The sequence below is a fragment of the Achroia grisella genome, unplaced genomic scaffold (assembly GCF_030625045.1).
Source record: "Achroia grisella isolate CSIRO2021 unplaced genomic scaffold, CSIRO_AGI_Agris_v1 utg660, whole genome shotgun sequence".
NCBI classification, from domain to species: domain Eukaryota; kingdom Metazoa; phylum Arthropoda; class Insecta; order Lepidoptera; family Pyralidae; genus Achroia; species Achroia grisella.
The window spans coordinates 2574872-2590898 of NW_026712984.1; positions in this window are offsets into that span (position 1 = coordinate 2574872).

A 16027-nucleotide genomic window follows, 5' to 3' on the forward strand; every position below is an offset into this window, starting at 1 on the left:
AAGGATGATAATGTAATGGTGCACCCGCCTGCGCTAACGGTTTACGCTGGCGGGGCACCAGTGGAGGTTTATGAACATAAGGTCAGGTCAGTTAGCTAGTTAGCATCGTGACAAATTCACCTAGAATTTATCACAATGGTTTCCAGAGGGAACCGCGTGGAGGTCAACCTGACATGGTACATTGCTAGTAATGGGTTATAAAGTCCACATTACTAACAATCCCCTTTCCCCCCTCACCTCAACCTCATGGAGGTTAACTTAACATGGTATATTGCTAGCTATGGGGTTATTACTCTATATTACTAACAAAAGTTTACCTATAATGTGGATTCGGGGATAATATACTTTTATAACAGTGAAAGTAATTGTAAAATCTGATCAGCGGAACCGGAGATTACCCCGACCAAACAAACTTACAAACATTATCTTTATAATATCAGTATAGATTACATAGTAACTCTTTATGCGACTGTATACTTTGTATGAAGTGACTTCATCTTGTCTCATCTTGGGTACCTTACCTAATCTCTCACTAATGGTAGTCGCCTAGCAGCTTGTATTGCAAGATATATTTCTGTTGAAGGTAAAATCACAAACATCATGCCTTATAATTTCACTGCCTTATACCTTATAAGGCATGATGTCTTAGTTCTCTGGAATGGTAATGCATGAGTGGAACTATATGCGGCACATCTTATTGTGATATCCGCAGTAGTGTTCATTCATATTCGCGACTCTAGCTGTTCCCTCGGTTCACCCGCGCGAAATTTATAGCCTATATGTTATTCTGATGTATAAGCTATGTTACTGTAAAGTTTCAGCAAAATTCGTTCAGTAGTTTTTGCGTGAAAGAGTAACAAACATCCATCTATACTCACAAATTTTAGCATTTATTATATTAATAAAATTATCTTATGTATGTATGTACTAAGTTAAGTGGTTACGAAGACGCGCATTATTTGTATAAGACCTCGATGGCGTAGCGATTTAGCACACCACCGTTCTTCCGATGATCGCGAGTTCGATTTCTTGGACAGTAAAAACATTATTCATGAGTTTAATTATTTGTATCGGTCTGGGTGGTTTCTATGTATAATATGTATGTATTTACAAAAGAAATATATGTCTGTCTATATTTATATCAGTTGTTCAGTACTCATAACATAAGCTGTAGCTAACTTAATTTGGGTCTAGATGGCGCTGCGTGAATTGTCCTGTGATTATTATTATTCGATAAAAAAGATTTATAACTAAATAAGTGTTGACTTATACCCGAGGTATAGAAGCAGATGTAGTAGATATAGATAGATATATGATCTAAATTTAATGACGTCGTTACTTAAATCCTTTGAGTTAAATCTTTAATATACCATCTTGAATATTAATTATTAATGTTTTGAAAATTAAAGTAGTACGAATATACAGATTATAAAGATGTGTGAGTAGGACGGAAGGCACTGATGTTACATGTGAAATACGGTGTAATGTTGCACGCTTCTTATTAATATTCGAAAATAAAAAAATGTTGCCATTTGCCTGGAGGGATGGGGGATACTTTTATAATAGTGTTTAAATAGCAAAGTTATCGATAAAACTTATCGATAGGATAAATATTTAAACACACCGATATTAATTAATTAGTGCTTACAATTGTACTAGAGAACAGGCCAGTTGGACGTATAGTATTACTTTTAAATTCATATATTTACGTTACTAGGTGCTTAAAAACTGACTAACAATGTTGTATCTTGGAGTTTATAGTGAATAGGTGTCTCACAGTACTAGCCTAAATTTCCCATCTAAAAAATATTTCTTTTTAACAGGCACCAAAGCAATGATTTGTTACTTCCAGTAATTTAAAGTCATAAATTCACAAATTACATACATATTATATACTTGTTGTATTATTATACATTTATAATTAGTTTTATACCATTGAAATTTTATTTAAAAATAGATAATTCAAAACTTTTTATTTCTTTTCTCACATAAAATACAGTTACATATATGTACTATCATTACATAGTATAAAACAAAGTCGCCGTCGCTATCTGTCCCTATGTATGCTTAAATATTTAAAACTACATAACGGATTTTGAAGCGGTTTTCTTTAAATAGAGAGTGAAGACGAGGGTTTATATTTGTAATACATGTACACCCGTACGAAGCCGGAGCGAGTAGCTAGTCATATATAGAATATATTAACTCAATAAGCAAAACAAAGAAATAACATTGCTTGGCCTTATCGCTAAACAGCAACTTCAATTATTCGCTCATGCATAAGATAAATACTATCGATGAGGAGAATGTATTCACATCACTATTAAATGCACTCTCGATGCTGAGCGATAGTAGTGGTCGCGCCGCGGGCCGCGTGCGCGCCACCCTTTCATTTTCTAATTATATAACTGGCAACACCGTGCACCGGCCCGTGCGCGACCGGTCATCATAACTTCTTCAATTTTGAATTTAGAATTACCTTGCGCACAATTTCATATTATCATGAGTATATTGTTAGATATAAGACCCGCATGAGTTAGTACCACCACAGATAAGATAATATTACATAGTGAGTAACATTGGTCAAGTAATCACTACGTTTTTACTTACAAAATGTATTTTCTGGAACCACTTTTTTTTTAATTTATAAGCTATTTTTACATAAGATTGCTTAGATTCAATTTAGGTTTTATCCTCGCAGTAGAGAATCTCAACTCGATTTGTTCCTGCATTGCCACTAAATAAAGGAGGACAGAAAATGAGTCTAATGTTGACACTTATTCTAAACTATCTTAAGATTATACCATATTAAATAGTGGAATTGAATTTTCATGATTTCTTCGACAGACTCTACAAAGAAAACGTATTCATTTAAAAAAAGACCGACTTAGTATAAAATAACAGTATTTTGTGTTTTTAGTCATAAAGTATAAGGTTTTATAATTATTATTTTCATTTACTTCAACTGAAATTGAATTATTTAAAAAAGATTATTAATGTATAAAATATCTATTGATATAGTAGATTTTTTGTAAATTTAAACAAATAGTTTAAAAATGTGGCCACCTCTGTCTTACATTGTTCACCCGCTAAGATGTCTCTTTTTAATTCGTATTTTCGATTAAAGGGGGAGATAGGGTTATGAAATTACAGTATACGAAGATATAACACTTTAGTCTTCAGGAATGACAACACAAGAGGGGTACTATATGACGACGATATACCTGGTGCTATCGACTATATAGGCATTGTCATTGCAATTATATAAAAAATGTAATAAGAATATAAGTAGATAGCGCCGGATGTTCATGAAGTAAGTTTATCAGCCAGTAGGCAGATATGTATACCGTCCCGGCGGATGCGTTGTAATCCTGGATAAGACACAAATCGTTAATCGAATGGTATTATTCAAATTGTTCGCCCCGGGCACCCTGGATACAGTCTGGATGGACAGACGTTGGACGTCTGCGCGCGCACTTGACGCGACTTACAAAATGGCGGCGCCGCGCTGCACAGTGATGGCTTTCATGTAACTGAGTTACTTTATTATTTTATTAATATTAAAGTACATTAAAATATTTTAGGATATAGATTGCATATTTAAATTCTTTAATATATTTACTCAATGAACAATAGTAAGAGATTCGGTCTCTAATTGTTTTGACCTGCGTTGGAAACCTTGTGTTTTGATATCACTTGTGAAAATGTTACGACTGAGGTAATATTTATAGTAAACTAGCTGTCCCGGCAAACGTTGTTTTGCCATATAATGAAAATGAATGAAAATTTAGGATTGTATGTATTCTTGTATGTTGTATCATAAAAAAATAGAAACTAAAAATTTTGTGTACATTTAGGGGGATGAAAAATAGATGTTGGCCGATTCTCAGACCTACTCAATACGCTCACAAAATTTCATGAGAATCGGTCAAGCCGTTTCGGAGGAGTATGGGAACGAAAACTGTGACACGAGAATTTTATATAGAAGATGAACTGACAGTACGGAGACATGATGTTTTATTCCTCAGAATTTTTAACCCTCAGTTTATAGTCCCTCTATTTTTTTTAAGCATTTTCTATTTTAAAAAGTATTAATATCGACCGCATTAACTTTAAAAAAAAATATATAGGGCTAGTCGTAAATAATATAGGCACAAACCCAAAAGCTTGGGATATTCTCGATATAAGTATTTATATATAGAATTCTCATGAGACTTATTCATCTGCGACTCATATTTTCATCTGAAAACTAAAGTGAATATCCGAAAATTAATTTGAATCATTATTATCTACTTAATTCGTCATCGACGGCATTAACTTTAAAAAAACTACAGGGATAGCCGTAAATAATATAGGCACATATCCAAAGCATATTCTAAATATAAATATCTATATACATTTTTCATGATATTTATAATTTGGAAACTTATATTTTCATCTTAAAACGCAGTGAATCTGAAAATTAATTTGATACCATAATACTTAATTCATCAAGAGTCAGTGCAGTTTCTATGAAAGCGTTTATAATGTACTGTAAAGTTCTCTGAAAAAGTTTCATGAATACTAACACTAGTTTTCACCATGTATACGTTCCGTTTATGACTAACTATGCCAGAGTAAGAGAAAATTATCGATCTCTTTTTAAAAAATTAAACATCCTTCCATTGCCATATGTATATTAAAGACATTTGTATATTTGTAAGGGAGCATCCTGACTATTTTAAGAAATTAACAGACACAACACTGCGAGTAACGAGACCTAATGATAGACTATATACACCAATGTGTCGATTAGACTTACATAACAGAAATGTGTACTGTATGTACAATCAAAGTGTACAACAATCTTCCAAGAGAGATTAAAGAACTGGAATCTCATACGTTATTCAAACGCAAACTAAAGAATTGGCTGTCACTTGGTAATTTTTAGTGTCCAAGAATATTTAAGTAACACAAACACCTTCACGTAATTTGCATGCCTGTATGGTAAATATTGCTGATCAATCAATTTCATGTAACATCATATTAATTATAATACTGTACCAATACTTCGCAAATAAATTATTTAATTTCATTTCATTTCAACTCTATGTAGGTACTTATGCATGTAGAAAAGGTACAATTACTTTATAAGTATTATTTGACCTCAATGCAATGAAAACTCAATCTATATCTTGATTAATTGGGTAAGAACTATAATTATTAGCTGACTGAAACGATTAATGATAACATTGCATCCATGCTGACAGGCGGCGCTCGGGGCGTTCACTAAATGATCAGAATTTGGTCAAAGCTCTAATCAACATTGCAAGCCATGATTTTATGTTTACTAAATTGAACTGTCTTTGTAAATGAGCTATGTTTCACGTATTTACGGTTATTGTTTTATTATTAGGCTTTTGAACTATGTTTATTTAATGGCTGATGGCTAAATGTGGGTTTAAGTCTAATAGGAATCAAATATATTGGTATATATTACATTACTACCTAATAATGAGTCATTGTTATTAATGTCATTAAATTGATTACAAAATTTAACCATACCTGTCGATAAATATATATATATAGTATATATAGTAACTGTTAGACCTGCAATGAGAGTCACTGGCAGATTTTATATTCGTTTATCCATATTTAAAGCATGAGAGTTCTTTTTATACATTGTTTTATTATTACTTGTGTCACTGCGCTCTGCTATAATAAACGTATAAGTATAACACAAGAATCTCATTTTTATTTCTATTTTCGTTCATTTTTACTGTAACAATTTATTTTTGATGTCAGTAGCCAGTAGATATGACCTAACTATTTATATATCTTAGTACAGTTTCAGTCCTATTAACTCACATTTCATCTTTTTCATATCCATAAAGCAACATTAATATTTTGACTTAAAAATCTGATTATTCACTTTATTCTATTTTTCTTAATACAGTAGAAGTAAATGTAAATAGAAGTACTAAGGTACAAACGGTCTTATCGCCCCAGCAATCTTTTCCAAACAACCTTTGGGTAGAGGAGAGACGACAGAAAGTGGTAGATGACGCAAGAATGGTCTAGAGAAATAAAAGGCATAGCAATAACTTTATTATTTTTTATACAATTGGAAACACATACAAACTGATGACCCACCATACAATAGTGGGTAGTAATTGGGAACTATATACATGAACAGCACAGTGCAAATTTCTCTTATTGTATATACCTATATAATTTAACAGCCTTTTTTTACTGAAAGAGAAAGTCTCTCATAAAGACCCGCTCGCTACAGGGAAGGCAAGTGGATACTGTGATAGGAGTCTCACTAAAAACTCCAAGGTATTCCGACGAAGCTCCTATTGCTGGAGCCACGGGTCCACGGGATTGCAATAATCTAACTCTTCAACCAACACTGTTGCTACATCGACCACGGCAATGTACCTGTCCCGTCTACATTACGCCACTAAGTAACATTATCGATTATATACAAACCATGGGTAACCTGACATTGAGGGTGACGCAGCTGGAGTCGAGTCACAACGCGTTTCAAAGTGTTTTTGGGCCCCACCAACATGCCACCCACCTTTATGAAGAAGGACTACTGGCCAAACGGTGTGGTATATCACCGCTACCCTGGCATATTAATAATAATCTCAGGACAATTCACACAGCGCCATCTAGTCCCATGTTAAGCTAGCTAAAGCTTGTGTTATAGATACTAGACAACTGATACAAATACATAAGATATTTTTTTTCGTAAATACATACACATTATACATAGAAAACACCCAGACCGATACAAATAATCATACTCATGAATACAAATGTTTGTGCCGTGCGAGGAATCGAACCCGCGACCATCGGACGTAAAGCGGTGTGGTACACCACTAGACCACCGAGGTCGTCAGAGATTGAGAGATTGCCGTTGTCAGTGCCGTGACAGACAATATCAATATATTAGTTTTATAATATTAATTCATATGTATGTTAGTCTATTATTATTATTATAATAATATAATATGGAGCTAGTTGCCTAAAATAAATAAATAAAAAAAAACATAGTTTACAAAGCAAGTTTCTAGAAGGCTGAAATAGGTACGACCCACCCAGAACTTCTAGTTCGACTGAAAAAGGTTTAATGACTGTACAGATCCTGGAAAGGAACATTATTAACAAGTGTCAATGTCACGCCTTGTAATATATTGCAATGTTTAAAGCGTGACATCAAAAAGGGCGCGAAAGCATCCACCGTAGACAATTTAGTGCGCGGGAGATCACTATCTGTTGTCGGTGGTTTGATCACGCGACCGACCCTATGGCGATCACGTGACCATGTTTACACAGTGATGGGCCCTTTATTAACTCCGATATGTCCTGTAGGCATAGGGCAGGCTCCTAAGAAGTGAGGGTGGCAGGGTAGGTAAGTCAATTTCAGTATAATTTCAGTTCTTACTAGTTTTTGCATACGACTTCATTCGCATGTTCATACCGGCATGTATTGATTTATGAACTGTGTGTACAAATATTCCTTCATATTATCTAGAAGGTACCTACCTGTAATGGATGAATGTAGTAACTACCTACTCTTGAGTATAGGTATATTTAGTAGGTAATCAATATATTTTGGATTAATAGAAGAATAATGAAATCTATATTACTTTCTTACTGTAGTTCTTACTGTTGTACTTCTGCACTGTTCGTTCTTTCGTTCTTTTTAACTGAAGCAGCAAGAAGACCTTAAATTAGTGTGAAAATAAATTTACTTAACCAAATGTTAAAGAAAGTGTACTGGGGTCCCGAACTGACTGGAGTACAGCGATGTCAATACTGGTAAATGTCTGTAGTTTGTTCATCTACTATGACTAGATGGTCCAACGATAGCTCACGACTCAAATATGTATAGTTAAACCTAACTACGAATAGAATATTGTTCTCTAATAGCAATATGAATAAATCCAAATGATACTGGCAGGCTAATAAAGTTCGGCAGTATGGCTGCCCGACATTGTCACCGCCATAATCTGTATTGTCAACATTCGCGCCAATTTTGAGTGACACTTGACATTCGGTGAGCTATAATCCAGAAGGATTACGAGGATTTCATTTTAGTGGATGCGGTATATATACATTTTTAGTTTGCTGTGTCCGCGTGGAATTTATCAGAAAAGGTAATTAGAGATTTTTTCTAAAATAAAAGTAGCGTAAGTTACTCCTTATTACATCAGCTACCTGCCAATAAAAGTCCCGTCAAAATGTTATTTTGGTGTCTGTGCCGTAGTTATATAGCAATGCATGTAGTAAAAAACAGTTATTTCAATATTACAAACAGACACTCAAATTTTATTTATATGTATAGATTTTATATTTCTGCTTTGTATCTATTTTTAAGGTTTTAGTAGACTGTTATAAGTCGTTTGCGTGAGTACCTCAATTGCACCAATTTCAGTTGCTAATCGTAGTAATTCGTACGATGCAGATTAATAAGTGAAATTACTGGTTAAGGGACATAGTACACATCTTAGTACTCTGGAATGACAACGAATGAGTGGTATAAAAACTACTTATATTGCAAAAAAAGTACATTTTTACTTTTTTAATTATGGACGGATGGTTATATTGGTATTTATTGTGATACTCTTTCAGGCAAAAACTACTGAATGGATTTTGATAAAACTTTACAGTTATATATATCGCTTATACATCAGATATCATCTCATCATCAACATATAGGCTATAAATTTCACGCGGGCGAAATAGCGGTCACAGCTAGTACATAATCATCATCATCATCATCGCAGCCCGGAAGACGTCCACTGCTGGACATAGGCCTCCCCCAAAGATCTCCACGACGATCGGTCCTGCGCTGCTCGCATCCAATGCCTTCCAGCGATCTTGACCAGATCGTCGGTACTAGTACATAATATGAAGTTAATATTTCATACAATTAGCGGTATACACTAATTTTAGTTCTCAATAATAGCTTGACACGGAGTGCATTAGCTAAAAACAAAATTTAGGAATTAAAGAGAATTTTGGAGAAATCTAAATTTGACAGCCTCAGTGGTGTAGCGGTTTAGCACAGAGCATTACTTTTGATGGTCGCAGGTTCGATTCCTTGTACCGTACAAACATTCATACTTATGTGTATGATTGTTTGAATCGCTCCGGGTATATTATGTACGTATTTACAAAAAAAATCAGTTGTCACTCTGTATAGCTCTGCATACCTCGGGACCAGAAGGCGTTGTATGAATTGTGCAGGTTAAAAATTGGAGTATAAAGTACCGTATTCATACTCTCGTTGTATTTATCACATCTGGACCAACTCAAAATGAACAACATGAACACACTTGAAAAGTAAGTGTTGATTTTTGTTCTCATGTAACGCAGCAACTGCAGGGAATTTGTCTCCTATATTTATTCCGCACGCTTTCCCACCGTCGGGGCGGCGCTCTCTCCTGGGACATGTGTGGACATTCCTTGTCTAATAGTAAGCTTGTTAGCAGTTTACTTGAAGGGTACCCTTATGGTAGAATCGTGTACATGGAACACGTTTAGCACGCTACTGTGCGTGTTATATTAATATTCTTTACTAGCTCTGCATGCGGTCTCACCCGCGTCAAATTTATACCCTATATGTTATTCTGATGTATAAGCTATATTACTGCAAAGTTTCATCAAAATCCGTTTAGTAGTTTTTGCGTTATAGTGTAACAAACATCCATCCATACTCATAAACTTGCGTTTATAATATTATTAAGATAAGATTGCACTCAGAAAGTACAGTAATAAAATAATTTGGACTTAAACTATATTGTAGGGAAATAGAAAATCCAAAATAATAATAATAATGATCGTTGCTACTGGCATGCTAGATTTTATTCAAATCAAATAAAAATAATTTATTCATGAAGGACATTTTGACCGCCTATGGACGTAATTTTTTTTTTAATCTATATTTCTTTTTCCCTATCCGTATGTATTTAAATATATATGTACACTTAGATTGTGGAATGAACTACCTGTAGAGGTTTTCTCGAGAGACTACAGCATGGGGTTTTTCAAGGAGGGTATATTAAGGTTTCTTAAGGGTCGGCAACGCGCATGTGACACCCCTGGTGTTTCAGGCGTCCATAGGCGTAGCCGTTTACCATCAGATGGGCCGTATGCTAGTTTGCCACCTTCGTGGTATAAAAAAAACCTTTATATATCTATACTTTATACTTTATTATAAATAAAATTTGAGTGTCTGTTTGTAATATTGAAATAACCGTTTTTTACTACATGCATATAAATATATATATGGTACATATACCATAATATCATTTTTTATAATTTTTGTCTGTCTGTCTGTCGGTCTGTTTATTCCAGCTATTTGACAGGACTTCTTTTGGCAGGTAGCTGATGTAATAAGGTGTAACTTAGGCTACTATTATTTTATATTATTGTTTATTTTAGAAAAAACATACTAAAACAAATTCCTCACAGACGAAGTCGCGGGAACAGCAGAAAATAAAAATTATTACAATAAACTCTAAATAAAATAATATCAATATAATAAATTTACTGATTCAGACAAGACACTCATTGCCCTGTAATTGAAATTCGACTATAATTTCTCATATTATAATCACATACACATAAAATTAAACGCATACTAAATCAGTATATGTTTAATTTTATGTGTATGTCAAACGCAGTAGTGTATATATTTATTACTAACTAGCTGGTCCCGCGACTTCGTCCGCGTGGAATTTAGCTTTATTTTTCTATAATAAAAGTAGCCTAGTTACTCCTTATTACATCAGCTACCTGCCAAAAATATCCAGCCATTTCAGAGATTAGCCGGAACAAACAGGCGGACAAATAAAAATTGTAATAAATGTTATTTTGGTGTATGTGCAGTGTTTATATTTATTACTAACTAGCTGTTCCCGCGACTTCGTCCGCGTGGATATTAGCTTTATTTTTCTAAAATAAAAGTAGCCTAAGTTACTCCTTATTACATCAGCTACTTGCCAAAATAGTCCCAACAAAATCGGTCCAGCTGTTTCAGAGATTAGCCGGAACAAACAGACAGACAGGCAGACAAATAAAAATTGTAAAAAATATAAGTTTAGTGTATGTGCCGTGTTTATATTCATATGCATGTAAACCATTAACTCAGGCAGTTACACCGGAATGGTGTAATGAAATCTATTAAAAAATACATAATATTATAGTAACGGTCAAAATAGTAAAAAAACCTGATTGTAAACGAAATAATTCATAGAATAGTAATCAACGAATGTACATTCATTTCCATAGTTCCTGAATAATTATGCACAAATACTTAAAAGACCGCATCATCAAAACGTAACCATAAACTAGCATCATTACTAAATCTGCATAACTGCATTGCCGATGCCGCATTGTCGCGGGTTCGACTCCCTAGGGGAACAAAGTGTGTCCTACATTCCTATTCGTAATTCATAAACTCCAAATTCCGATCAAATAAATATGTACTTTACTCATGTGTCATTGAGTATATATTCAAATATGCAAACAGATCAGTTATGCTCTTTTGATTGGTTTCAATCAATATGTCACCCCATGGTTATTATATGCAAATAATACGCATAATTTAGGGTTTTGCCCTATTCCGTGTTTTATCTACTTATCGGTGAAATGGCTCAATTAGAGGAACGTGCATCGAGCGTTCGTTGTGCGGTTGTGATGCGGGGGAATGCAAATTATTGTGACGCTATCTAAACTTGTGTGAAATATGTTAAATGATTTATTGCGATGATACGCCGCTCAGCTTTGAATTTAGAAGGGGTTTAAACTTATGTTAACGTTATTCTGACATTCGATATTCAAAATGGAAAATTGTTGAATTTAGAACAATTTTCTATTTAGTTTTTTTTTTCTTTTAATGGCCTTTTTAGTTTTACAACATTGACAAAAATAAACTTAAAGTATTAGACACTATTTTATTATTTTTATTATTTATTCACTTAACTGCTTCTATTTATTTACGTGGTTTGGCAAATAAACTGTGAACTTACCTGATGGAAAGTAATTGTTGTCTATATATGGTATATACTCATCCACTATACACAACTACACTTAATATTACATGAACAACTACGAGCATATATAATAATGTCTTCATGTAATGTCTTTGATATTTCTCATTGGCTGCCATTCTGGAGTGTTGCCTTAGTATTGTACTGTAATGTCACTGCCACATCTCAGCATTCAAACCGGAATATAACTTGTAAAGCTGTACAAAAATTTTACTTGTAAAAGTTATAAAAAAGGTGCACTCATGCATTTTACTGTATGAAAATTCTTGGTAAAAAAAAAAGAAGTATCTAATTGAAACAATACCAAATAAAATGAGCAGCAATTACATATCGTTTTTCATAAAAAAAAAAACTTATGATTGTTAGTAAGCACGTAGGCCCGCAAATTGTGTGGTCACACACATTTATAACCATTAGCGGCAAAACAAAAACGATTACAACCTCTAATTTCACCGAATCTATAAAGTTAAATAAATCAAGAAAAAAGCAAACACACGACTATTAATATCTCTATCCTTATACTTAAAAGTTGGGAAACGCGACGATAATTACAGTTTTCGAACGTCGAGGTAACGTTCGAAAATTAAAAGAGTTGGAGCGTTCCAAAACGCGGCACGTATCATTATGTTTGCATTATTTTGTTCTTATTCTGACGCGACCTAAGGTTAAGTCGGGTCACGACACATCCCAATTAGGGGTGATTAGGCGATGTAATTTATTGAGTGCGTTCTGAAACGCGGCGATGGCAGCGGCCTGCTTTGTTCCACGGTGTGTCGTGGCGCCAAATATTTTTTAGGTGATGATTTGCAAAGCTTCGTGGAATTATTTAAATAAATAGTTTGCGGTTTAGAGGTCGTTGTCCTTCACAACATTAGCTAATACTTGATTATACTGATTTAGTTATAACTTTAATATACATTTACTTTTTACTTAAATTCTTTTACATACAATTACTTATTAGATACCTATTGAGATACTATTACCTATTGAATATTTTTTTAAATAAATTGGAATGACAAACATGTTGACGACTCATCTGATGGTAAGCGGAAAAAAAAATATTTTTGGATTTCAATCATTTTTAATTTCATGGTAGAATCATCTGTGGGAAAATAATCTGGTAAATAGTATCCGTCACCTATATATATGAACACTTCTGTTTGGATAAATTATAGATGTACAGACTGAGAATAGGTCTCAATCGTCTGTTATAGTAGCTCTACAAAGTATATAATTGAATTCATACTAACTAATCTAAAAGGCAAAATAAATTAAAGAATATTTCTATCACTTTAATATAAAATAAAATAAAGTACTTTTTCCCATAAATTATCGAATTCACACGATCCAACCCTCACTAATTTTTGTATAACCCCGTGTTTTTGTCGTGGATTCATGGGGTATGGCGCCACGCTGCCCTGTTATTAGTACCCACATTCCGAGATTTGTTTAAAATATATACAACTCCTTTTAATTGTAGGGGACATCACTTGTATTAGTTGATTTAGTGGTTAAACCATTTAAATTGCCTAAACATGAGTTTTTTTAGCGGGAAATCACAAAGTGCGTTCTGATAACTTTTTTAAAACAATTTTTGAACCATGGGTATTTAGTCAAATATATATAATATATTAGGTCAAATATGACATATATTAAGTTTGCTTTCGCTATTATTGCCATGTTATCGATGATAATTAGGTATTAGTTATTTAGTTATATTTAGTAATTACATTATTTTGTTATACAAATTATTCTTTGTATAACAAAATAATGTAATTACCAAATATTTTTTTTTACTTACTAGCTAACCTCGCAAACGTTGTTATGTCATGTAAATTTAAATCAATAAATAAATAGGAGTTGGATGGTAGAAGGGTGAATATTTAGAACCTATCTAGTAGTCGTTTCTCAGACCTACTAAATATATTTAATAAATGAAACATTCGACGACCTCGGTGGTCTAGCGGTCTAGCATACCGCTTTACGACCGATGGTCGCGGGTTCGATTCCTCGCACGGCACAAACATTTGTATTCATGAGTAGGATTGTTTGTATCGGTCTGGGTATTTTCTATGTATAATATGTATGTATTTACGAAAAAAAAAAATTATCTATATATTTGTATCAGTTGTCTAGGACCCATAACACAAGCTTTAGCTAGCTTAACTTGGGTCTAGATGGCGCTGTGTGAATTGTCCTGAGATTATTATTATTATAAACAGTTAATTTACCATAACATTTCAAATAAAAAATTGGTTTTTCAAACATCATAATTTATAATCGAACTCTAGTACCTACTAAGTGAAGCACGTGCCACCAGCGCCCTATGAGGTCGTCAACATTGATAGAACGTTAATAATATGACATAGAAATAGGACAGAGCTAAGATTAAACGAAATTATACAGTATCTAACATTTGATGAACGTTTCAGAGAAAGCTCGCCCGATCGGAAAGTGTATAATAACAGCACAATAAATCTCTACCTTTTATCTAATCTATGCATCCATCTGAGTCTAATAAAATATGTGGGCTTTAAGAGAGACATTAAGAGTGGTCGTTCTGACTATAAAGAGTTAGGGTACAGTTTCTATACTATATTTATACAAGCTGACCCGCGCAACTTCGTCTGCATCACACTTATATGACATTTATCATTATATTTCGCCCAATTTATATACTATCTTTTCAAATTATAGCCTATGTGTTATTCTGATGTATAAACTATATTACTGCAAAGTTTCATCGCAATCCGTTCAGTAGTTTTTGCGTGATAGAGTAACAAACATCCATCCATACTCACAAACTTTCGCGTTTATAATATTACTTGCTGTGCCCGCGGTTTCACTCGCATTGAATCCATTCAAGAAGAATCGGAGATCATTTTAATAGATTTATAAATTTAGTACTGGCTGCTAGATGGCGCTGAAGTAGCAAAATATAGATAATTTATTATATTGATTTTATAAAAAATAATTGATTTTTTTAATAAAAATCCTATGTTCATTCTAATACCTTCAAGAAAAAATGTGCAAAATTTCATGACAATTGGTTCAGTAGATTGTTTTTGCGTGAAAGCGTAACAAACGTCCCTACTTTCATATTTATAATATTAGTAAGGTTTAAGATAGTGTGGGTTACTGTCCAGACATGAAAGACCTCCAATGATCGTGAGTTGAAATCTGCAGGCAAAGTTTTGACGTGAATGGGTTCAGATTGAAATCGAACGAACGTCAAATTATTCTTGAACAGCCAAACAAATTTATTAGCGAATAACAAAGTTATTACAGTTGTTATAACAATGCAAATAACACGAATGTTGGAGCCAAAAATACATCAACAATTATTACATGGAGTAAACTTTCAATACACGATCTAGTCAAAATCGCTGGAAGGCATTGGAAGCGAGCAGCCCAGGCTGATCGTCTCGTCATGGAGATCTTTTGGGGAGGCCTATGTCCAGCAGTAGACGTCTTCCGGGCTGCGATGATGATGATGATGAAACTTTCAATAAGCGTATAAATACTAAGAATCGAATAATTATGTATATTTGATTAGAATTCGATTCTCTTAAAAGTCTGTTTGTTGGTGGATATAATTATTGTGAAGTATCTGTATAATATGCATTAATGTATATAATCTAACCCAAAGAAAAAAGTTTCATCGTTCTAGCTTCAAAAATGACGACAAACAAACTTTCATTTCCTATTTTATTTTACTCCCTAAAGGTTAACAACTTCACAAACTTTTAATGTCATATTTATTTATAATTAATCAATAACCTAAAAAAATAAGCATATGTATTTATTTGTATCAGGGACTATCTGTGTACCAAATCTTGAAATTTGGTACACAGATAGTCCCTGATACCCTGAGAAAGGACTTAGACTACTTTTTAATCGAAAAGAGTTGTATCCGGTTGTAAGATGAAAGGTTGTATCGAGGTATCGTCATTTTAAAGCTTGAAGCTTGAAATTTATTT